We start from the raw sequence: 24,933 nt of genomic DNA on the forward strand, positions 1-24,933 counted from the left end.
TTGTGTCCATCTACAACTAAAAAAAAAAAAAAAAAAAAAAAGAAATCAATTTCTTCTAAATACTGTAAATTCTTTCTGCCTGATGCCCAGGGTCTCTAAGTCTAGTCTATATTGTTGAGAACATGTCATTAGGAGGGGACACCTATTTCTAGATGCCCCCAAGGCCTTAGGACATAGATGTTTAGTGGAAGCCACAGTGGCCTTCTGCCTTAGGTGCAGCCCAGGGAGACCTAAAAACACACCAACAGACCCCTCAACCTTAGCCCCAGCTGCCCCCAGAGGATCTGCTGGCCAGCAGAGGACGAGGTTGGCAGAGGGAGGAGCTCAGGGTTGGCTATCATCAAGGAAGGGGCAGGAAGAGCACATCTCAGTGAAATAGTCCCAAATCCTAATTTTAGACCACAGTTCCTCTCTCCACTAGCATTCTTCCCAGAACTAGGATTTGTATCCGGTGAATTCCCGTCATCCCCTGGGGAAGTTGCAGCCTCTGGTGTTTCAGGCGTGGATGGAGAGCTTGGGCTCTGGAGGCATGCCCAGGGCAGGGAAAGAGGGTCAGCCTGGGCCATTCCAACTTGATGGCACATTCATCCCACACACCTATCCACCTCCAGAAGACAAGCTTGGAGCAGGAGAGCTGAGCTCTGCAGCTGCCAAGATGGTCTCTCCCAAACACAAATCTGATCATGTGAACAGCACTTCCTCTCCTGCTTCAAACTCTGATCACTTCCCAGCTGGCCAGGGCAAAACCCAGCCTCCTTAACCAGCTGGCCATGGGTTGGCGCCTTCAGCTCCTGCTGCTCCAGTCACCTCTCATACTGCCCCTTGACTTCAGTTCCTGCTCTGTCCTGATAGGGCTTTGGCAGAGGACTGTCCCCTTCTCAAGAAAAACCCACCCATTCCTCTAGTCACCTTGAACTCTTCCTGCAGCCAAACATTCAACTCCTCTCTCAAGAGTCTTTTCTGACACTCCAAAGTGGCTCCCCCCATAACAGCCACCACAGGCTCACAATCTCTGCCCTCTCAGTGCTGAGCAGGCTGACATTTTACTGGGACCAGTGTGATTTCTTGTCAGAGTACGACTTCCCTGCTGGACTATGTGTTCCATAGGGGCAAGGCCTGCAGGACTCAGCACCAGAGCTTCAGCACCTCGCACAGGGCCTGGCATGAAATGAAAGCTCAAGAAATACCATGCGGGTGAGTGACAGAAGGTGCCAAAGAACAAGAGAATCTACCCAGTTAGGAGCTTTCAGGCAGTTTCCAGAGCTATTCACAGCTCTGAATGCAGACACGCAAACAGCTTCAGAACAAAGCTAAGAAACAGCCCTGGTACCACAGTCCCCTCCACCTTATCCTTGGGGGAAGTGTTCCAGGACTCCCAATGATGCCTGAAGCAAATAGAGAATAATCCTACATACTTAATTTCTTCCTATACATACGTACCTATGATAAAATTTCATGTATAAATTAGCCACAGTAAGATATTAACAATAATAATAAAATAGAACAATTCTAACAATATACTATAATAGAAATTAATTTAAAACTTATAAATTGCTTATTTCCTGAATTTTCTATTGAATATTTTCAGGCCATAGTAGACCATGGGTAATTGGAACTTTGGAAAATGAAACTGCAGATAAGGCAAGACACCATATAGCCTGCCCTCCTTCTTCATCCTGGTCCAGGAGCCATCCTTCCCCAGGGTACTAAGAACTGACACCAGTTCACTCAAACCTCACGTTCACAGCCTCTCCAAATCTCTGGCTCTGAGAGTGCCTGATGCCCTGGAACAGATCCAGTGTCCAAGACCTCACCATCAGGCAACACAAGTACAAGGTCTACATCAGGACCCTTGATGCTGATGTGCTGTCCTGTTAGTCAGAACCAGTTAGGCTACGCCACAATAACGCATAAGCCCCCAAGTCTCACAGCTTAAAAGGGTATTTCTAGCTTTTAAATGCAGGCCATGTGGCTCTGTTCTACCTTGTGGCTATAGTCTACCTAGACCATGTGACCTCTCAGGTCACCACAGACAGGGAGAAGAGAAGGCTGAGGGACAACAGGGGGAGATTTTATGGCCAGGCCTAGAAGTGGTGCACATCCTGGTGTACATAGTTTTTGCTCACATTCCACTGACTAAATCTGTCATGTGGCCACAAATTAACTGTGAGGGAGTCTTGGGAACATGGTCTTCTCAAGTGCCCATAAAGAGGGAATGCTATGGAGAGCACATCTTTCTACCACTGCTGTGCTTCTACTAATTAGGGTTACTTCTATCCAGAGTCCTGAAGTGACCCGAGGCTTCTCCTGGTTTGCAGACCACATCTCCCTGCTGGGAGGAGAAAGTCTATATCCCCAAGATAACATGCTGACCAGGAAGCTAAGTTTCCCAGAGTAAAGAACCCTCAAGGCAAAGGCTAGGCCCTCCCTAAGACCAGCAAGTCATCTTCTGGGTGGATGTGGGGGTCAGGGGAGGGACAGAAGGAGAAACTGAAACACAGTCCACGCCGTGGTGCTTGAACCACAGCTTGCACCTCAGGGTCCAGCTGGCCCAGCTGGTCCTGGCCTGCTGGAGGCAGCTTGACACTACCCTAGGGAAGCCACACTCCTGTGGGGAAACATGCATCCCAGTCATTGGCAAGGGATATCAAAGGACTGACGGGTGAGGGAACCTGGCGTGGGCAGCGGGTCTTGGGCCCAGGTCCTGGCTCTGACTGACTGGCTGCAGATCTTGAGTTGTGTCTCTTCGTGCCTTTGTCTTCCCAAAGGTGAACTAGAGATGCTCAGTCCAACTGCTCCCTTTCACCCAGGGTTAGAGGAAAGGTAAAAAATGATGTTCAGATGTAAGTAGCATCGGGTATTAGAAATAGAGAAGGTCACCTACAGCTCTGAGGCACCGTGGAAAGGGCCTGGTTCTGTTGGTTCCATGCCACACTCTCCTTCTCAGAGCAATCTCCCCACCCCCTGAGTTTCCAGGTTCTTAGGCTGGAGGTGAGTTTCTGGGCTAGGGTCACCTTCCTGCGTCTCAGAGCTGGCACTTTACCCTGCTACTCGTGGCAGGCTTCTCCCACCTCCAGCAAGGGCCACAGGGCCACTTGGAGCCACTCTACCATCACGCCGTCTTCTGTGGGCAAAGGCTGCGGAGCTGGGGGCAGGGGTTGGCACAGGGTGGAGGGTCTGGTGTAGAGGATCTCAGAGGGCACAGGCCTTCCCTGGGGCCATGACCTCCACAGCTCTCCTCAAGGAAGGCTTCCGGGCTGGGAGTGTAGCTCAGCGGCAGATCAATTGCCAGCAAGTGCCAAGGTCTGGGCTCCATCCCCTGCACCGCAAAAATAAATTAAATTTAATTTTTTTTTTTTAAAAAAAGAAGGGCTTTAGAGACAATTCTTCCTGCTCCTTTGAAATAACAACCAGTCTTCCTGGTGGGCGGGTGAGCCTCATGAGGTAAGAGAGGAACCTGTGGGGCAGGAGGCAAGAGGCTTCAGGCCCACAGAGAAGGTGGGTTTTTTGAGAACTTTCCCTGAGAAAATTCAGAACAGAATCCAGCAGTTGCTGCTGCTGTGGGGAGAGGGTGGTAGGAGCGGAGAGGAGGTGTGCAGAGGAGAGTGGGCGAGGCAACAATGGAGGCTGTCGGGAGAGGCCCCTGAGAGCACAGGCGTGGGCATGGGCAGGGTGGCGGGGAGGGTGGGACCCCTCAGGGGCTCTGAGGCACAGGGCTTCACAGTCCAGAAGCACAGCGGGAGCCCCCAGGCCAGCTCCCAAGCAGACTTTTCTGGAGCTGCATTTCTCTTCCTTTTTAACTATCAAACCACGAGTTCTGACATCAAGTCTACTGTTATAGAATATTCTCATTTTTACAGAAGAAATGGACTCAAAGGAAAAGCCATCTCAACCCAAGGATACAAAATAACAAGCCAGGATCCGAATTCAAATCTAGGTCCTCTTAACTTCTGGGTCAGACAACAGAGGAGACTCTCTAATTAGGGCTATTTCCCTCATTACAAGGAACTAGGGAACTTCCCCCGCTGTCTTCTCAGAAACAGGGAGTCCAGGTTTGAATACATTTTGGTCCCCAAGGAAAAAAATAAGCCAGAAAAATCCCAGTTGCAATTACCAATGCCACCAGTGTGATTATCGAGCACAGACATTTCCAGGGAGCCAGCTAAGGAAACTGACTTTAACACTCTCTGCCCTGGGGTGGATTCCAGTCCTCAAGCAGAGCCAAGTTCTCAGTGGCTGGCATCTGGAGGAATGTAGATCCTGGCCTCCCAAGGGGAGGTACAGAGATAAGGGGTGCGTGGGCCCTGAGGACCTACACCACCTTCTTCAAAACTGCCCCTGCCCAGTACTCTATACACAGGTACTGACGACGTCCTTTCTGGAGTCAGATGTCCAGCAGGGCCACCCACCTTAAAATCAGGGCAGGCACACGCCACAGTGCCAGAGTCTATGCCTCCCCATCCCTCCTCAGATCCCACACAAGAACTGCAGAGGGGTGTCTCCCAAAGGCTTCACCTCTACCCGTGTAAGCACCTCTCTGTGCCTCAGTCTCCTCTTCTTTGAAATGCACACCACTCTCAGGGTAGGGAGCAAATGAGGTACTCCACAATCATGGCGCCCAAATCCCCCACCCCGTGCTGACAGCTGAGAGGGTAATGTGGGCCTCTAAAGAAGGGTAGCCTGCCTGAGAGCTTATCCCCAGTGGGGAGAGAACAAGAGTGACACTACCAGTTGTAATGAGAGGTGGGGAGACCCTGCTGAGGAGCTCCAGTCCAGCCTCCATTCCCACTGTGCCTCTGGGCTGGAGCCTGTTTTCTTATCTGAACAATGCGGATAACTTTCCCCACTCAGTGGCACAAGCATTACAGGCCATAATACGAGTAATGTGCACAAATTTAAAACAAAAATAATTTAATATCATTTTTAGGTTCTCCCGTTACTGGGGGCAGTGACTTCCTCCACCCCCTTTTCTAGTGTGTGCTAAGGATTGTTGAAGTTCCCTTCATTCAGAGCCAAGAGGTCTCAATCAGAATGTCAGGCTGGGGACTCAGCATCTGCAAGGCTGCACCATGCTCTGGCAGAGGAAGTCGCTCTACCTGCATCTCAACGAAGCCAACCCCAAAAGTCTCTCTCCAGAGGTGAACTTAAGACCTGACGCAAAGGCAGGTGCCAGCACTGCACATGCGTGACCTGAGAGCCAGTGTCTCGCCAGATCTCAGACCACCTTGCCAGCCAGGCAGAGCTGGGTGGTTTAGCAACTGGCCAGCTTCAGGCACAGGGCCCTGCACTGAGTTTAGTGCTCCATTATTTCTGTCTTGAAATGCTTAACACTTTTTGGACTGGGGCCTCGTGTCTTCATTTTGCACTGGATCTGGCCCCTCAAGTCAGGTGGCTGCATCGGCAGCTCCTCCACACATCTCCCGGGGGTCCTGCCATCACTCCCTCCGGCTGAGCTATCACCTATTCAGGCTGCACCTGCAAGGGCGCTCTTCCAGTTCAGTTCCCACCTGGACGCCTGGCTGCTGGCCGCCTTCTACACTTGCCTCTCACACTCTTTTTGACAAAGCAACCAGAGAATTCTTTCAAAATGTGAGTCAGAAGCCAAGAACAGTGGTGCAGGCTTGTAATCCCAGTGACTCAGGAAGCTGAGGCAGGAGGATCCCAAGTTCAAGGCCAGCCTGGGCAACTTAGACTCTGTCTCAAAATAAAAAATAAAAAGGTCTGGGATGGTAAAGTGCCCCTGGGTTCAATCCCCAGTCCTGAGGGCCTTTGGGGGAAGTGAATCAAAATCATATCACTGCTCTGCTCAAATCCTGCAATGGCTCCCTTCTCACTCAAAGTAAAAGGAAGACTCAAGTGTCACCAGCTGCCAGTGAGGCCTCCACACTCTGCATCCTTCTCTTCCCTCACTGACCTCATCTCCTACAAACCCCTCCCTTGGTCTGCTCCAGCCACATTGTCCTCCTTGGTCTTCTGCCAACAGGATGCAAGACACATTCGTACCCCAGGGCCTTTGCTCTAGCTGTCCACTCTGCATGGGACTCTTATGTCAGATAGCCTTCCCCAAAGGACCAGACATCCTTTTAATGCAGAAGAGTCCTCTAAAGATATCTCTTCTAAAAAAGGTTGGGTTGGCACTTAATCCAGCTTCGTAAAAGAACATTGAGTTCAATCCTCAATACTGAAAAAAAAGAGAACATGGAGTGTTGGTGAGAACGTAGAGACACTGGAACCTCCGTGCGCTGCTGGTAGGACTGTAAACAGTGCAGCTGCTGTGAGAAACAGCAACTCTAAGATCACCACAGGGTCCAGCCACTCCACTTCTGGGTATGTATCCAAAAGAACAGAAAGCAGGGACTCCAGCGGACAGCCGCATACCTCAGTTCAGAGCATCGTTCCCCACAGCCCGAGGGGGTTCCAGTGAAGCTGAGCCACGGGGCAGAGGCGGCTGCCACAGGGGCAAGGAGGGGGGACGGGAAGCCTCTGCAGCCTGGCTCCCCAGCCACCCCTCACTCCCTCGAGAATGTGGCATGGTCAGCGTGAGCCTGCTCCTGCCCAAGCTCAAAGGCCCCTCGTCCAGTCAGGGCTCTAGCCGGCACCTGTCAAGGCTGAGCGGGGGGGGGGAGGGGGATTCTTCTGGTCCCCTGGGGAAATCTGGAGATGCTAGGTGTGGCCCAATGCCAGGCAAGGGTGGGAGGGCTTCCCTGGTGCCGCAGGCTCTGACCTTCCTGGAGATGGACAAGCCATGCAGGGAGAGGACTGCTACACGGAAAAGACCACCACCACTGTTGGAGCACAGCGGTGGCAGTGGCAGCAAGCACAGTGGTTCCCTGGGCACAGCCCCCTACAGAGCTCAGCTACGGAGGTTTAAGCTACAGGGTGGTCCAGAAGGAAAAAGTAAAACCTGAACATATGCACACACGCATCCCACACGGGGTCAGGCACGTACGCACGCACACGCGTGCAGGCACAGGCATGTGTGCACACACACATCCTTCCTCCAGCCTCCTGGCCTTGCCAGAGGTCTTTCCTGTCCTGTTAGGGGGGAGTCTGTCCAGGATCCGGGACTGGGCTTCCTCACTGAACCAGGAAGGCCCCATCAAAAGTTATTAACCCAGTGACCTTTCGGGTTCCGGGGTCAGAGGGCCTGAGGTCTCCAGGCCCCAAGAAAAGACCCTGAGGGAGGTTTAAAAATAAACTGTTCACTCACAACTGCAGATGGGACCAGCTGTCTCCTGTGAGAACAGAACAGGATGGCTCAACAGTACATATTATCAAGGAATCTGGTCAGACTCGAAGAACCTTCCAGCCCAGAGGAACCAAAAACAGTTACAGAGCCTCCTCCAGAGCAGGGACTAAATCCCAAGAGGCCGAGAGTGTTTGTACCACCAGCCGTGCACCTTGAGCTCAGAGAGGTTGCAGCCTTGCTGAGGTCACACAGCAGGTGAGGGTCAGAGCTGGGATTTGAAGCCAGGTGTGTCCACCGATGCTGCCCCCAGAACCAAGCTCAGGGGACTACTGGATTACCTGCAATCACTGCACTGGCAAATTACTGCTTCTCTGCCCACTGCCCATTAATGCCAAGGGAACTAGACTTAAGCTCCAGGGCACCTCTTCTTTCCCAGCTCCTAACTCTGTGGACAATCTCTGAACCCCAAGTTTTCTAATCAAAGGGTCACACATGGGCCATTAGGACAGTCTGGCCTCTGTGCTCTTCTTAGAGTCACCCCTCAGTCTGAGGGAGGAGGGAGCAACACAGCTCTTGGAGGACACAGGCACCAAGGAACATCAGTACTTCATTCTCCTTGAGGTCTCTGGGGCCCCGCCCTGGTCCTCAAAGTCATAATATTTATGGGGAACACTGCAAAGCTAGCTCCCCAGCGGCTCTGCCTGGCGGACAAATTACTACAAACAGCAGATGTCTCTGCACACCATCCCCTCTGCCCGCACCCCAGCCCACCCCGGGCAAGTAAATAAACAGGCAAGAACCCCACCACTGAGTGGGAGCCGGCTCAGGACGGCTCCATCCCAGAAGCTGCCCTTCCTGCAGAGGCCACCCAGAGCCAGCGCCACACAACCACCCTGCACCAGAGAGCCAGGCACATCCTTCTAGGGGCAAAAAATGTCCAACACACACGCACACACACACAGCAGCGCTACAATGGGGGGGGGGGACAAATAGAGGGGATGATAGAAGGGGAGGGAGGGAATGTCAATAGAGCCAAATGCTTATTTTATTCAAACCTTTTATAAATAGGCTTCACTTAGCCCCAGCCAGCTGCGCAGACTCAGTGCTTGAAATCATAACTCCTCTAGTCTCTGGAGACCTGGATGGTGAGACAGAGGTACGTTCAGGCCGGAAGAGAGAACTGCTGTTGTTTTGAATTCATACCCCTGGCTGGCCTCCAGCTCCTAGGCTCCCATGTGGGGCCTCATCCATTCCCAAGTAGGCTAGAAGAGCTAAGTCTAAGTACCACCACTCACTGCTGGCTATGTGACCTTGGGCAAGTTACTTAACCTCTCTGTACCTCAGTTTCTCATTTGTAAAATGGAGACTAATAACATTTACATTCAAGAGTTGTGGAGGCTAAATTACTTATTAGCTATCACAATGAATTCTCCCATTCTCCATTTTTCTTTCTTCTCTTTCAGTAGACTACAGAAAAGACTTCTTTTGTGCCTGGGAGACAATCACCATCATCACCATCACCTGCCTGATCCCAAGACAGCCCTCAAGGCATGTGTTCTCCCCATCTACAGATGAAGACACTAAGGCTCGGGAGACTCTGACACAACCTGAGGGTGAAACTCTGTGGCCAGGACCAGGGCGCCATCACGGAGATGGGCAGAGTGCGTGAGTCCTGAGGGGCCCAAGGAGGGGCTTCCAGAAGACCCACCCTCCTCAGAACTCCAGGCCAGGAGGCGGTGAGGACCAGCTGGAAGGCATGAGTGAGCAAGCTCAGCTCTGGGTGGACAGGAGGGCAGGGCGCGGCTACCACAGTGGGTGACTCAGCCTTGCCTCCACCTGCTGGGACCCAGAGGCTAGGTGCCACCGCCTACCCCTGCCCCTTCCTCAGCAGGGGCCACCAGCCCTTTGGGTCAACCAGGAGCCACGATGGTCAGAGGGAGGGACTCCAGAGATGTGAGCAGACCTGGGGGTCCTACTCACAGCCAGGAAGTCCCTCAGCTTCTCATACTGCTCCAGGGAGCTCCGACTGCCACCTGTAGGGTGCTCTCTAGGGGGTCCTGGTGTGGGGCTCAAAACAGCCCTGACATCGGTTTGGGAGACAGTCTGTTCCATTAGCCCAGCACTGCTGGCTCAGGCCGGGCAGTTACTCACAGGTGTCCTGGTTTTGATGCTAAAGTACGTGGTCACCATGCTCCAACCTCCCTCAAAGCTCCCGAGGGCACCCCGGGCTCCTTGGGCAGTTCCAAGGGCCTTTAGGAAATACCTCTGGCTACCTCTTTCTGTAGAAACTTCCTCCCAGCTGCCTGCCAGTGCTCCGTACTGTGACTGCCCAGTGGGGTCTTCTCAACACACCACAGGTGGTAAGGCTGTGAGCCTGTCTGGACAACCTCCAGCAGAAACCCGCCACTCCAGAAGAGACCAGGGAGACAGCCAGGCCCTTTCCCCAGCTCGGCTCAGGGATCCACTAGGATCCACCAGAAACTGCTATTGCACCAAGAAGAAAAATAGATCCTCCCCCAGCTCTGTCTGCTCATTCATTCAGCAAAACTCATTAAACATCCACCAGGTCCAAGGCTAGAACCTCCAGTCAATGGCACACATACGTCCTGCAGTCTCAGGATGCAGAGAGCCACAGACACACGTGTGCACACACAGATTCAGTCAGTCATGCTTGTGGGGTGTGAACTATTCCAGGAGCACTCTGAAAATCACTGATATCAAGCTTTGAAATGCATTAGATGATTTGCTTGTTTTTTTCTTTTTTAACATTTACTTCCTTGGTGATGTTTGAGCCCATGTGATATTGTGATGTTATTCACATGAGCCTGGACTCTGAAAACTTCTACTTTCATAGAAAATGCCAGGGGTTGGAGAAGCTAGCCAGGGGGAGGAAATCAATCCAGTCAAATTCATCAATTGATTGCCCAGGATCTGACCAGCACAGCAGGAAGCTGGGGGTAAACCACAGGATGAGAATGGATGGAATTATACACAGAGAAGCAGCCTTTTACCTGGGAGAATGCTCATCTTGGCGTGGACCAGCCCAGTCACAAATAGGGGTCATTCACACCAAGTAAAAATAACCTCCCAGCCAGGCACAATGGCGCATGCCTGTAATTCCAGCAGCTCAGGAGGCTGAGACAGGAGGTTCAAGAGTTCAAAGCCAGCCTCAGCAACTTAGTGAGGCCCTGTCTCTACATAAAATATAAAAAAGAAGGGCTGGGGATATGGCTCAGTGTTTAAGCACCCCTGGGTTCAATTCCCCGTACCATTGAGGAAAAAAAAAAAAAAAGGAGTAATCTCCTTTAAAAAGGCCTCCTAGCAGATACAAGAAAATTTATCATCAAACAACATTAATTAGGCAAACATGGACTGGAGTCAACAGCAGGCCACGCACCCTGCAAGGATCGAGACATCAGCAGTAAATAAAGCTTGTCTTGGATCCTGAGATACACCCAGTCTAGGAGGGGACTGCAGGACAGTAGGACAGTTGGTCACCATGGAAACTACAGTGGGGTACCCAGGAAGGAAAAGAAAGAACCCATCTCTGCATGCAGGAGGGGGCTCAGGAAGGCTTCCCTGAGGAGGTGACAGCTGACTTGGGTTTGGAATGGGGTTTGACTTGGGTTTGGTTTGGAGTGGGGAGAGACAGAAAGCAGTCCAGGGACGCATGGGGGTATGAGGCAGCTATGCTGGGGTACAGGACAGATGGAGGCAAGCCAGTATTCAGGGTCAGAATGGCCCTGGGACCTGAATTTTGAAAATGGAGTATTACAGTGGTAGGGCAGGTGGCCCAAAAGGAAAGCACAGAATCAGAAAGTTCAACAGCTGTTGCCATGGTCCAGATGAGAGGTAAGGAGGGTGGGAGGGGAGCAGGGAGGACAGTCCAGAGCCAAGACCGTCCCCTAGGCCAACTCAGGGTGGGAGAGGTACCAAGAACGGCTGCAGTTTCTAACAGGCAGTGGGAGAAGGGCCGACAGCAGGTGGGTAAGTGAGGCGGACCCACACTGGGTTTGAGTTGCCCAATCTGTGAGTGGATCTCCAGAGGAGGATAGAGAAGGGTCACCATGAGGGACAAGACCAGGCAGAAGAAAAAGCCCAAGATGGAGCCCTGAGAAAAACACAGGCTTAAGGAGGAAGGGAAGGACAGAGGCCACCACTGGGGAGGGAGGGAGTCGGGAGGAGGTGGGGCCAGGCTGCGGGTCAAGCACTCAGCACTGGAGTCTGGGGCAGCCGGTAGGAGTGTCTTGGCAGTTATGGCTGGTGTGAGCTGAGGACCTCCCTGTCCAGAAGGCTGGTGGTGGACTGGAGCAGAGGACATGGCAGATGGAGGCAGGCCTGAGAGGAGGGAAACCTATGTCATGGGCCAGCTATTTATGTCCCCTCTCCTCAGCAGGAGGGCAACAGCAGGAGCTGGGTGGCAGAGAGGCCAGGAGGGACGGGCAGTTGAGATGGGGAGGAACAGGGTAAAGGGATCCTTTATGACCAGGAAATTCATGACAAAACACAGAAAGATTGGAGGTGACAAGGACAGGAGCTATAGAGAGGACAGAGGTGGTGAGGGCTTGGGCTGGCCACTCTCAGCAGGAGGATATGAGTAAAAACAGAAAATCTCATCAGGAGATCCTTGCCAGGAATTCTGACCCAGAAGGGGAACCAGTGCAGAAGAGTTAGGAAGACAGTTTCAAGACTTCCCTCGGAGCAATGACATACAGTCCTGACCCTTCACCCCAACCTCTGAATCACTTTCTTCCAATTCCAAAAGTTCATCTGCACATGGCAAGTTTTCACAAAAGGGGTCTAAATACCACCACCCTGTCCCTGTTGCGTGTGTCTGTTATGTGTGTGTGTGCATACACACACACACACACACACACACACACACACACACACACTCCATATCGCTTCAACACAAGCTCACATCTGCTTCTTGCTCTTGGTGAAGCCCCCAGCAGAGCAGCACATGCAGAGAGGCATGTGACAAGCAGATGAGAGGGATACTGACCCTGAGGTTAGAAAAACCTATAACTTTCCTCCTGGCTGACCACAGGGTCAATCAACTCCAGAATGAAGTGCTTCTCTGTCCAGGCTCTGAGAAGGATAAACTCCAGAGTGAAGTGAGCACAACCAGACACTGATTTATCAAAGCACCGCAGTCCTCGGAAGCCTTCTGAGCCCGCTGGGAGCTGGCTCTGGGGGGAGCCGCAAATGGCTCTTGTCCTTCCTCAAAGAGTTGGGGGGACCGTGAGTGCAGAGCCTCGAGGAAGGTCAGGGGTGTGGTCCTGTACAGGGATGGGGGCCCCAGGACAGAGCAGGTGTCCCTGGGTGACAGGCATGAGGGTGGTTGCCCCTCCTGAGCCATCAAGGGACCAGCTGAAGAAAAAGAAGAAGGACCAGCTTCAGTCTCAGGCCAGGCAGGTGGACAGACATGGTGAACCATCAGCTCAGAAGACAGAGTCCGTCCCCTATGTCTCCTCCCCAGCACTCGGCTCAAGGCCAACTATTTCTGAAGCTTGTGGAAAAGAGAGGGCTGGTTGTCCCCAAACACAGCACAGTGCTGGTGGCAGGACATTGGCCCAGCCTTCCTGATGTCCTCAGTCATCCCACTTGGTGTCAGTCTTGCTAACCCTCTGTGCTTCCCACTCATCTGTGAGCTGTCCTCCTGCACTCTGGTAGACCTGCTCAGTGGAGGCCCTGGCTATGGCATGCACAGCTGGTCTTCAGGAGCCCGGGCCCTCTTAAGATGGTTTTGAGACTTCCCTGCATGGGCAGAGGGGCACTTCCCTGCAGGAGACATGATAACTCCTTCCACGTTTCCTCCAAAGAAGGATTAAAAAAAATTTGCTTGATGAGTCTAGAGACCCTGTGGAGTTAAGGACAGAGGACTGGGCTTGGCCTCCTTCTGAGCTTGGCAGATGTGAGTGAAGCACTTCCTCATAGTCCCATGGTGATTCTGGGCCCTCAAGGCTGCAGGTGCAGTGTGGCCTGGGACTGGGCCACCCAGTCACATCCTTGGAATGGCCTCGTCCTCTTCCTTCTCTCCCTCACACACTCAGGATAGCTGACTGAGGTCTGCCTCATCTCTGCAGCCCACCCTCTCAAATCCCCCGCATCAACCTATAACTGCATGCTAGAGAGACAGGGGAGGGCATGAGGGGGGCATTTTGAGGTCTCCCTCCTGACTGGAATGAGATGTCCAAGTTGACTTTGGAAAACCAGAAGCCAAACACTACAAGGACACTGTGCTGATCCAGCCTTGGGCACGAGCCAGCACACTTCCCATCTGTCTCTCCAGGGGCTCGGGGCCCGCCCAGCACACCTGCACAGGGGACCAGCTGCCCAAACAGACTGGCCAGGGGTTCCCGGAAGCTGGAAGGATGGACGGGGCATGCTGACCTCTCCAGGTGGGTGGGATGGGCGGAGAAAGAGGGGAAGAAAGGAAAGGAAGCAGAAGCATGCGAGTCTGGGAGGAAAAGAGTGAGCTACATTCTGAGAATGTCAAAGCACGTGCCATCCCCAAGCCCACCGGGCCACTGAGCTAAGCCAAACCCATCCTTCTCCTCCTGATAACCACAGACCATTTAAACATTTCCAGATGTCCTTGAGGGCTACATGGGGGACAGCAAGTGCAACCTGCACAAAACAGAGTGCAAGACCCTCTCTTGGGAAAGAGGCTATAAATTACAATTATGCCTTCCCCATGGGAAAGGGAAGAAACCCTGGGACTGAGGACTGAGGGAAGACAATGGGGATGTCCTTCCCGGGAGGCAGTCCCCACCTAGTCGTGGATACTGCCTGGGCTGCCTCTGTGCAGTCCAGTCTCCAGTGCCACCCCTCCCAAGCTCCAAATGCTAGCAAGATCCCCTCTCCCCAAGAGTCGTCCTCAGCAGCAAGCAGGAACCTGAGACTTTTCTTAATTGGAGTGGTAACACAGGTGACCCCTCGGACTTTGGCCCAAGCTCCCACTGCACAGGGTTGGAGGCTTCATTCCCATGCCGACTACCAGGAACGCCTCCCGCAGGCTCCCAGATGGTGTGCTGTGGCCCTGCCAGCTGACAGGCCAGCGCCTGGGGTGGCCAAGGCTCTCAACCAGCTCTCCAGGGAGGTGCTGGCCTCCTTATCTCCATCCTCAGAGCCACCTGCAATACTGGCATGGTGTTCTGGGACCCCAACACATCCCTGCCAGACCAGGACCCTGGTAAGGACAGAATCGGCTGCTGCTGGAGTTCCCAGCTCCAGACGAGGAGAGCGCCTCCTCCTCACCCTCCATCCAGACCTCCTCAACCTCCGTCCAGAACATTTGTCTCCGTTTACTTCATGCAGTTAAGAAGAATCACTAATGTCCTGGCAGGAGAAGGGGAAGCAAGTTACAAATGTATATCCTCTATTATGTTCATTTCAGTTTTAACTGATTTCTAGAAGGACCCAGCAAAACGGGGTAGAACAAAGGGTAGTTTTTAACTTCTCTCCTTTATCCTGTTTTTTTACTTTCCAGATTGTCTTCAAGTGATGCACGTGGCTTTCATGACCAGAGGAAGAAGGCTAGGAATGTCATTAGAATTCCCACCCCAGACGCCCTGCAGGAAAGCCCTGTGCACTTCATGGGTGTATGGACCTCAGGGGTTTAGACTGTCTGAGGGACTGTCAACAGAGGCTGGGGTCTTCACGCAGTCAAGTCAGGAAGGGGGAACCACAGAGACCACACCCAACTCTTGCATGTCAGGGCTGGTCCCCAGGTTTGCCTAAGGCCCTTAGGCCCCAGGCAGGGAAATATGTCATTTCCCTTCTTTGTACCATTTTCTCTTTTCGTGTCCCTCCCTAGCTCTGTCCCTTGCATCAATCTCCGTCTGCCTATCTCTGTGTCTCTTTCTCTGTTTCTCACACATGCGCACACACACTGGATCTCCAGGTCTCACTAAAGATCTAACACTGCCCCTTACCCATCTACCCCATTGCACATGCAGAAAAAAGCACTTTTTTGGTGAGGGAAGGTGTATCGGCATACACCCCCAGTCACCACGATCTCCTTGACCCCAAGTACCTCCAAGGACCTGTGACTCCAAATGCGCTGGACTCTGACAATGGCACACCTAGGAGGACCAGGAACCTGCAGTCCCAATCCCTATAGTCAGACCACAAACAGGCCCCAAACAAGGCAGGCAGGTGGGCAGCTGGGCACAGAAGCAGTGTCCCTGCACATCTTCCTGCCCCGCCCCCATGCACACACTGTGCTGAGGACAGTCTTCCCTGAGTGGGTCAAAGAAACACGGGTTTGAGAGTGAGACAGGCCTGGGTTCAAGTTCTTTCAGCCGTGTGGCCTCGGGATCCTTATTCTTTTCTCCTGGGATCCTTGTTGATTTATCTGAGCCCATGTCTCCATCTATAAAACATGCCTAGGGTGTTAACCTTTAAGCATGCAGTTTCCCGCGTGAAGAGGCCACCTGTGCAAAGTGCCCACACAGCTGGCCAGGTGCTCACCACATGGTACCACAGCCTCCTGCCATCCCAACCCTCCCAGCCCAGGCCCAGATCCCTGCTCCTTCCCCAGCCTCTAGCCCCGTCTGCTGAGGACCCCTCAGGGACTATGTGCAACAACTTTTAAACTGATGGCATTTTCTACTTGTTCTTCCAACTTTAGAAAGATAACCTATTTTTCTTCATCCTCTTAGCTCTTAACTCAATATGATTTTAAAACATTTTTCTCACCTGAATCAGAAATAATAAAGGCTATGGCCTCCAATCCTACCGCCTTAGCGAATTCCGTGTTTTCGTTCCCTTCTGGGGAGCTCATTGTTTCAGAATGAATTTAAACAGCGCATCCCTACAGTAGCATCTCCTCCATCTATAGCATGGCTACAACAGGAAATAGCCAAAAAGGCAGCCTACAGGACAAAACAGATGTCATTTAGACTCTGCACTCTGTCAAGAACTTCACCCATAAGTGATAATCTCGGGTTATCACTAAGTACCTGATAACTGTTAGTTTCCACAAATTCTAATAATACACTTGTCAAGCTCGTGCAGTTTAGAAATAGCAAATTGGCAGTGGGAGTCGGATGGGGTGGGGGTGAGGAGCTGCTTGGGCAGGCTCTGTGATAACATTGAGAAGTGACAAGTCACAGCCTATTAATGAGGAGGAAGACAGAAAATGAGTTTTTTAAAGTTGCATAAGTTATCAGAAAACCCAGAAGCCGGAGCTATGTAGCTCAGGAGTGAACATTCCTCTTATGACCCCCCAGGCTTGCCCTGCACGTACCACAGGACAATGACTAACTTACATGGAGAGAGCCTGACTCTCTAAGAGAAGATTCTGTTCTACGGGTGACTACTCAAGGAGGTGGACAAAGTACACATTTTTGGAAGACTTCATTGAAAAGAATTAAAATAACACATGCCCACATAAATCCTTAATCATCCAAAAAAGCAGGCCACCCAAAGTGCCTGTTCTTCAAGGGTCCTGGAGGAAAAGATGTTACTACGCAAATTTCATTTTTAAGTGAGAATTGCTCTTCGCAAAGAAGTCCCCACTTTCAGCAGACCTGTGTGTTGTGCAGAGAGGCTCCCCAACTCCCAAGGACAGACTTCTCCCCACTTGGAGGACCCTGTGTCCATAGGAACGTGTCCATCCTGGCATCTCCTGGTCGAGTCATTAGACAGAAGGGACCCCCTCGCTGGGCTCCACTGTGGCCCCACACCTCTGGATAAAGCCCTGCCAGCCCCAGGCTACCGCCCCTCTCCCGAACATGCCCATGCCGCCTCCTTGGCCCTCAGGCTCCCCCAGCCTGCCTCCCACTTCTGTCGCCACTCTCCCCACTCTGCCTGTTGAGATCCTCCTCCCCGTGGCTGTGGAGGGCTCCTGTCATTCGGGCAGGGTGGCGCAGCCTGCATCCCCCACCTCCCAGCTGGCCCCACTGCGAGCTGAGTGCAGACAGGTGCTGGCCTGTGGCTCCACGCAGAACAGCACCCTCCACACACTCACCTGAAAGGCTGGGGCCTGCTGTTTCAGGCACACACACATGCATGCCAAGGGCACCCCCACCCATGACTTTGGAGAAACTTCCACACACGCTCAGGCTCCTGGAACTGGGAAAGGAGGCCCAGCTGGGAAGGATTTCCCCCTTGCCCAATAAGGATTTATGCTAATCTTTTCCTCCACAAACTCTCAACAGAGAGCTAAATGTGACTCTGTCTTGGTGTTCTTGAGCATGGGTGGAACTAGCAGAAGGCCAACACTCTCCTCCGTGCCTGGCCTGTTTCCTTACTCTTGGTTAGCAGAGGGTGAGGAACAAATATCCAGAATCACTTGCCCCTCTTATATACTGCTTCAGGAAGGGAACTCCCCTGTGCTCAAAGACTGCCAAAGAAAGAAATGATTGGCCCATCCGTGCCAGCCCCAAATCTTCAAGGCTGGAAGTTCTTCCTGATGTCTGGCTTAAAGCCCTTCTTCTTTGAGGAGGATATTCTTTCCTCTTCTCAACTATTTTTCCCCCTCTAATATTAAGTCAAGTGGACCTTTCCAAAGCAGAAAGGAGAAGGTAGAAGAAGGGGGCTGGAGAAAGGGGGGCTTTAGTAAGCAAATCCCTGGCTCAAACTCTGGGAGGAAAGAAGAGGAAATGATAGGGACAAAATAGATAGTGAGGGAGACCATGTGGGGCAGACACAGCAGAGAGAGGCCACTGCAGAGACTGGAGGAGAAAAGGACAGAGCAGAGGAGGAAGAGAAACCTAAGGGTTAATCCTGTCCAAAAACCCAGCTGGCTGCTGAGGACCCACAGAGCTGCTCATGGGTGTCTTGGGGTTCATGTACCCCCTTGCCTGGGGTGCTTAATCTACGGCCACCCAGCACCAAAGCAACCATCTGCAGTCCTCCTGCACAGGGCACTGGTGGATGCATGCCCATTGCCATGGCAACCAGCTCTTCCAGCACCTGGGGAGCAGGTCTCACCAGCAAGGAGGCCCTCAAGTGATTTCTAACAAACCCCCACCCCTCCCAAACCAAGGGCTTCGCTTGCCTCTCCACGGAGACCCACAGTCTCCAGCTGCAGAGTAATGAGGAGACAGATGTGAGCCCCTGCTAGAGCCAGTCATGTACAGTCATCACACAGCCTTGGGGTTCTGCCCCAGGGTCCCCAGGCTGCGACAGCACGAAACTCTGGAAGGGACTCAGTTCTCTGTGACTCTTCAAGGATGCTATTATCTTACCATTCTTTATCACTGCACCTCCTGGCCCAGAATCCAGACGGTCAGTTCCCTTACTCCAAATCATCAAGCAGACAGGGCCACCACTACCAGATAATCTTCTTTAAATGCCATTTTTATCCAATCACTCCTCAGCTTGACTGCCCAAAATAGCTTGCTCCAGTTTATCAGGTCAAATCTAAACATTAGGGTACTGACACCCCCTACGCACACACTCCAACCTCAACACCAGGTCTTCGCAGCTCCAGGCATGCCCATCTCTTCTCTGTCCCACTGTTCTGGTCCCTGCCATGTTTGCTTTGCTCATGTGCTAAGCCCCCAACCCAGGCACTTGCTCTTTGGTTCTTGGCTCTTGGCCGACATTCGCCTCCTTTAGTCAGCCTGCTACTGGAGTCTTGCACCGCAACCACTTCCCATGGTGGTGTTCAGTGAAGCTATACACAACCATTCACCGGTGGGGTCCAAACTTCTAGCTTGGCTGCAAGCCCATTGAGGGGAGCAATTCTTCTTTATTAGGTACCCAGATGCCCCAAGTGGACTGGGAGCCCTCAGGGGGCCCACCACACAGACCCTAGGCACTACTTAGAGATGAGCCCCACAGCATCCCCACTGGAATCTCCCAGGGACAGGAATGATGAGATTGGATGCCATCTCCAGAACCACCCCCCACCCAGGCCTCATCTGCACATTGGCATCTCTAGACCCCAGCCACAGCTTCCAAAGCGAGCTGAGGGGTCACAGTCCACAGCGCTGTCCAGTGGAACTTTCCACAGTGTGGAAAAGCTCTGCAGAAGATGAATTTTGATGATGTAGTGTGGAGAAAAATGATACAATAGCTCGTGTATTTTTTACATTGGCTACATGTTAAAATAATAATATATTGGACATACAGAGTTCAAGAAAATAGATGGCAAAAATAAGTTTACCTGTTTCTTTTCACTTCTTAAAAAATGTACTTATAGAAAAATCCAAACGTACACATATGGCTCCTGTCGGGTTTCCACCGTGCTGTGGGAGTCTAGAGAGCTTTGCTGTTCCAAAAGCCTCTCTTTGCCCTCTGAGGGGTGTGGTGAGGGTTTCACCTGAATTGTCTTATTTTTCTCTTCTTTCCCTCTCCATTCTGCTTTATTTCCTTAATGATTTTTTTTTCACTTGTGGTTAAAAAAAAAAAAAGGTAACATAAAATCTACATTTTCAACACATTTTAAGTGGATAGTACAGTATTGTCAATGCTATACTATGCACATGGTGATACTGTATCATTTTCATAGTTTATCTTGATGTATGACTCTCTGATAAAGGCCTCAAATTCTCTGACACAAACTGGCATTTGCAAATTAGTTCACTGATTAAGACCGTTAGTGCCCTCTGGCCGAATCTCCAGGCCCAGGAGAGCTTTGGAATAGCCTAGGTAACAGCACATGCTGTGAGTACCGCCCCTCCAAGAATAGTTTGCAGGAGCTTTGGCTCATAGTGATCCCATGGAACAGGCAGGCCAGCATGAATATCCCCTTAACAGGGAGGATAAAGGAGGTCGGGGTTAAGTGAGGTGTGCTATAGCAGTCGCAGGACAAGAACCCAAGCCCTCTGCCCCCAGACACTCTCCAGGCCACACAGGTGGGAGGACAACAGACATGGTGCAGAAGTGAGTTACATGCTCTCTTCACCCCAGAAGGCCTTAGCTATGTGTATAACAGGAGGGACCAAGACGCAGTTCAAAAGCAACAAAAAAGGAAACAAAATTAAAACAGGAGTAGGTGGCGAGGAGAATAAAGACCTAAAATAAGAACTTGTAGGCCTGGGTTCCAGAATCACCTCTGCTCCCATGTAACTATGCACCCGTGGATCTCTGCTTTACTTCCTTGGGCTCAGTTTCCTCATCTGGATGCTCCGAGATGCAGCCAGACCAGTACCCACTTACCCTGAGAGAGGGAATGCGAACCAGCTCGATCCTTCTGTACAGCAATTTGGCAATATGTGTCAAGAGTCTTAGAAATGTTCAAACTCTTTGACCTACTAATTCCACTTCTGAGAATTCTAAGGAAATAATCCTAAATAAGGAAAAAGCTTATGTGCAAAAACCTTCATCTCAGCACTATTTATAACACTAAAAAGCTGGAAATGAGCTAAAATCTAATAATAGGAGGATGGTTCAACTATGATAGAGTGGACCCCTTTGATGAAATACTATGCTGGTACTTAAAAGACACAGCATCAATAGAGAATGTGCTTTGGCTATATGAAAAAAAAAAAAAAAACAGGTTGTTTGTTTTGATTTGGTTTATGGGGGGCACGCAATATGAAAAAAAGCAGGACACTAAAGAACTGATACTGTAAAACTGTAGTTAAATTTAAAAAGAAAGAAAGAAAGAAGCCCTGTGCTCCTATGGGGGCTTACATACATATTCACAAAGGCATAGAGGAAATTCGCCATCATGCTAGCAGTGACTATTCAGTGACGGGACTATGTCTGGGTTTTTTTCCTTCCTTTCTGTTTCCAATCATGGCCTAGTGGCATGTGCCTATTGTCCCAGTTGTTCAGGAGACTGAGGAATTACTGAGCCCAGGAGTTCAAGACCAGTGTGGGCAACAGACCCCATCCCCCAAACAAAATAAAGTGCATAAATAATTTTGAAATATATAAAACAAAGGTCCTGGATGTGAAATTCCCCCAGTGTGTGCTCTTGGCTACAGCAGGTGGGAGGGCAGCAAGGTGGCTAGTGAAGAAACACCCAGCAACCAAGGTTTCAGCTAACAGGGACCCCTGGGAGGCCAGGGCCAGCATAACCCCCACTCAGACAGGAACGGCCATCCCTATTGCTCCATCTCTCTACTTAAAAAAAAGTGGGGTGCAGGGGATCACGCTTGTGGCTACTGGCTCTTAGGATGAAAAGCCAGCATATGTCTGACCACTCCATATCCCAGAGCAATTGATTTTTTCAACTTGCGTTCCTTGGAGCCCACTTGGTGGCTGGGGTCTGACGAGCTAGGCAGGGAAAGGAAAGTCATCCACCTAAGTAGCTCTTAACTGCTGTTCCCAGGAGTACCTGCACAAGAAGGGTCACGGTCATTCTTCTTAAGAGGCAGGGAAGAGGAGCTGGGATTCATCTGGGTCCCAACCTCCCTCCCTAGTCAGCATTTTTCATGGCAGGAACAATTTCCCCTGAACCTTCCAGCCCCTTTCTGCTACGCCCTGAGACCTCTGCTGTGATGTGCAACTATTCCCAAACCGACGTAGAAAACCTCGCATGAGAAAGAACCTTAGAAACCTGTCAGAAGACCCTGATACCCCCCCTAAATGACCCTACAGAGTCTGTCCCCCACCCCCAGAATCCACAGGCACACACCCAAGACAAGTCCTGGCCAGCTGGAGCAGGTGCAGAGGGGCCACGTGGACAGGGGCACCAAGAGGCAGGCTTGTTCTCCAATGCCAGGATCAGGTGCCCCTGGGCACTTCAAGGAAGCCCATCAAAGGGAGCCATGGCCCTGGTCTTGCTAAGAGCAGAGATAGGCTGAGGACAACAAGCTCAGAGAAAGTTCAGATAAACCAGGAGAAGGCTGAGGCATGCCATTATCAAGGGACACAAGGGATGCCTGGACCACAAGCAGGACCTTTTAAGGTCGATGGCGAGGAGGACAATCCTGCACTCCAAACACTCCCCTTGGGCCAGGCCCAGAGGCAGAATGCCCGGCTGCAGAGCATGGCTCTCACCCAGAGCGACTATTCTTGAGATCAAATCTGGCTGTCTGACAGCACGGGACTGTGGTGAGCCTGGTGGCAGTGTGCTGACAACCCTGGCAGGCAAAGGGGACCCTGAAATGCAAGCAATCTCTCCATCCAAGGAAGAGCAGCTCACAGCACCGAGGCAGGGGAAGTTTAAAGGGGCCTCTAGTCTTAGCTACAGTTTTTTCTTTGGGGCAGCAGGATATATTTTTATTACATTTATTATATAAATAAAGATGGCAATAAAGAAAGAAGAAAAGGAAAACCTTAAAGTGTTCCTCACTACTGATGTGAATATCAAGAAAATCATATCTTTACCAGCATCTCCCATCAATCCCTCTCAGCGTCTGAGGTGGCACCAGGAGCCCAGATCTAGAGCCAGAAAAGCCCAGGTTTGATTTGTGGCTCTACCACCATGTGGAACCTGGGTGCTTATCAATGAGGAGATCGTAACAGCACCCAACTGGAGGACAGCTCCCAGGAATCCCCAGGCAGCAGGGCCCAGAGGCCGAGCATGCCAAGGAAGCTGCTCCCGGCCCTCCTGAGGACGCTGCCTTCTCCTCCAGTCCACCCTCACCACTGTTCTGTGATTCCACCAACCACACACTTGAGAGCTCCCAACAGGTCTCTGCTGTCCTTGAAATGAGAGTGAACCCTGAGCCACGTGCACCCAGCCTGCCAGCGGCCAGGCGCACACTGCTGCCCTGTGCCTAGCCCAGCCCCTCCTTCCTGTATGTCCTTGTTCTGCTTCTCCATTCCTTAGGCCTTTAATCCCACCCCTCTTTGGAATCCATATCATCCTTCAGCCCTTTTGAAGGGACTTCTCTCTACAGCCTTTACACCCTGCTCGACCTTCAGTCACCCAGACAGCCATTCATCCTGCTGCCTTTAGCAAACACACTGAGCTCGGTTAGTTGACAAGAAGGCAGTAAGACCCACGTCTCTTTCCTCAGAGAACTTGATGAGGAGGCAGAGATTTGCCCACCCAGGAAAACTCGGAACCAAGCAGAGCAGTCCCTTGCCAGCAGCAGTGGAGGTGGGCCATCAGCAGGGTGTCAGAGTCACTGGAGCCACACCGCTGCTCACCGACACCTCCCTGGGGCCTTGCAAGGGGACTTTCCGAGCAAACAGAATGGCTGATTAACAAGTTCTAACCAAGCACCCTAAGTGCTGAGAACGCAAGACCTCAAAAAGGTACAGTTCTCACTTCCCATGGCTTCCCAACATGGGACAAATATGGCCACTGCTCAGACACAGGGGCATGGACATGGTCACCCTCAAGCCACTGGCCAGTTCAGAACATTGAGCAGCACCTTTGGTTCTTGCCTCAGCATCTCCACCCTCTTACCTCTGCCTGGGGCCTGGTTCCTGCCTCGTCCTCTCTCTCCAGCTGTGTTCCAGAGAGAAGAATGTACACTATGCCCAAAACAAACAGTCACACAGGCCTCCTAGGCAGGCAGGCAGCTGGGGAAGAAGTGGGAGCCTTGGTCTCCTCAGACAAGGGCATGTGGCCCCGGGCCCTCTGGGTGTTGTCACAGACACGACTGAGTTCAGCACTAGGGAATTTTCACTCAGATGGATCGAGATGGGAAAACCACAGACCAGGGCTCACTACCCTGGCCAGCAGGAGAGACAGGAGCCCTGGGAAGTCAAGTCAGGCGTGAGCGTGCCTGGGCAGGGGACCCCTCAGCTGACAGCCTTCTGTCTCATTCTGTCTTTTCAGAGCTTTTCTTCAGTCAGCTCTGAAGGAGAAAACCTGACCCAGCGGGTGGCGCACACCTGTCCTCCCTGTAGCTCAAGAGCCTGAGGCAGGAGGAGCGCAAGTTCAAAGTCAGCCTCGGCAACGGTCTCTAAATTAAATACATACATGTATACACAAAATAGGGCTGTGGTGTGGCTCAGTGGTTGAGTGCCCCTAAGTTCAAACCCTGGTACTCCCCGGCAAAAAAAAAAAAAAAAAGAGAAGCCCTGCCTGTGTGAGTTGGTCAATGGGCTCACCTTAGGGTCTCAGCACCTGACTTGGGCCTCAGTTTTCCCACAGGCCTCTGAGATAACTAGACATCTTCTCCTTGTCTTTAGGTGCTGCCAGAGGGGCAGAGAGACACCAAAGGAACAGGCAGTGAGGAATGAACCTGGCAGAGCTGTTCTGCTAGAGTAGACCTGGAAACTGAGAAGACAGGTGAAGGCCTTTGGGACCAACAAGCACAGCTCCCCAGGCCTGGGCTTCTCTGGCTGTGGCTTTAATTTTCCTACCAAGAGACTCAAGGCCTTCGGGCAGCCTGGGGCAGCCTGGCCCCACAGCCTGCCTGCAGTCCCTTGGAGAGACTCTGAGCAACAATCACCAGCTGGCAGAAAGGAGAGCAGAGACAACTGTCTGCTGCTTCAGAGTCCGTCCCCTTGGAGTGTGGCTTAGTCTGTTTTCTGTTGTTATAACAGAATATCTGAGACGGAGTAATTTACAAAGAAAAGGGTTTATTCAAGCTCACAGTTCTGGAAGCTGCAAGTCCAAGAATGGATAGCCACATCCAGTGAGGGCCTCCTGCTGCTTCAGCTCAAGGCACAAAGTAGAATGGCACGTGGGAAGGTGAGGAGGAGGCAAACACTAAGGGAGCATGGTGGCGCATGCCTGTAATCCCAGCAACTTAGGGAGGCTGAGACAGAAGGATTGCAAGTTCCAGGCTAGGCTTAGCAACTTAGTGAGGCCCTAAGTAACATACAAGACCCTGTAACAAAATGAAAAGTAACGCAGGCTGGGGGTGTGCCTCAGTGCTTAAGTGCCCATACCCCTGGGTTCAATCCCAGTACAAAAAAAACTTAAAAAG

General features: G+C 51.7%; 1 protein-coding gene across 2 annotated transcripts in view; it reads right to left on the minus strand.

Moving 5' to 3' along the window:
* The window catches only part of ADCY5 (adenylate cyclase 5), a 149,637-nt gene that overhangs the window by 84,617 nt on the left and 40,087 nt on the right, over window positions 1-24,933 (minus strand). Inside the window, exon 1 of one of the 2 annotated variants that reach the window (XM_079155270.1) lies at window positions 15,896-16,856. The exons of the other annotated variant lie outside the window; for it this stretch is intronic. The gene's annotated coding sequence lies outside the window, so the exon portion shown is untranslated. Of the gene's footprint in view, window positions 1-15,895; window positions 16,857-24,933 lie in introns of those variants that run through there. 2 annotated transcript variants of the gene reach the window in all.

This window comes from Sciurus vulgaris (genome assembly GCF_902686455.1).
Source record: "Sciurus vulgaris genome assembly, chromosome: 10".
In the NCBI taxonomy this organism is placed as follows: domain Eukaryota; kingdom Metazoa; phylum Chordata; class Mammalia; order Rodentia; family Sciuridae; genus Sciurus; species Sciurus vulgaris.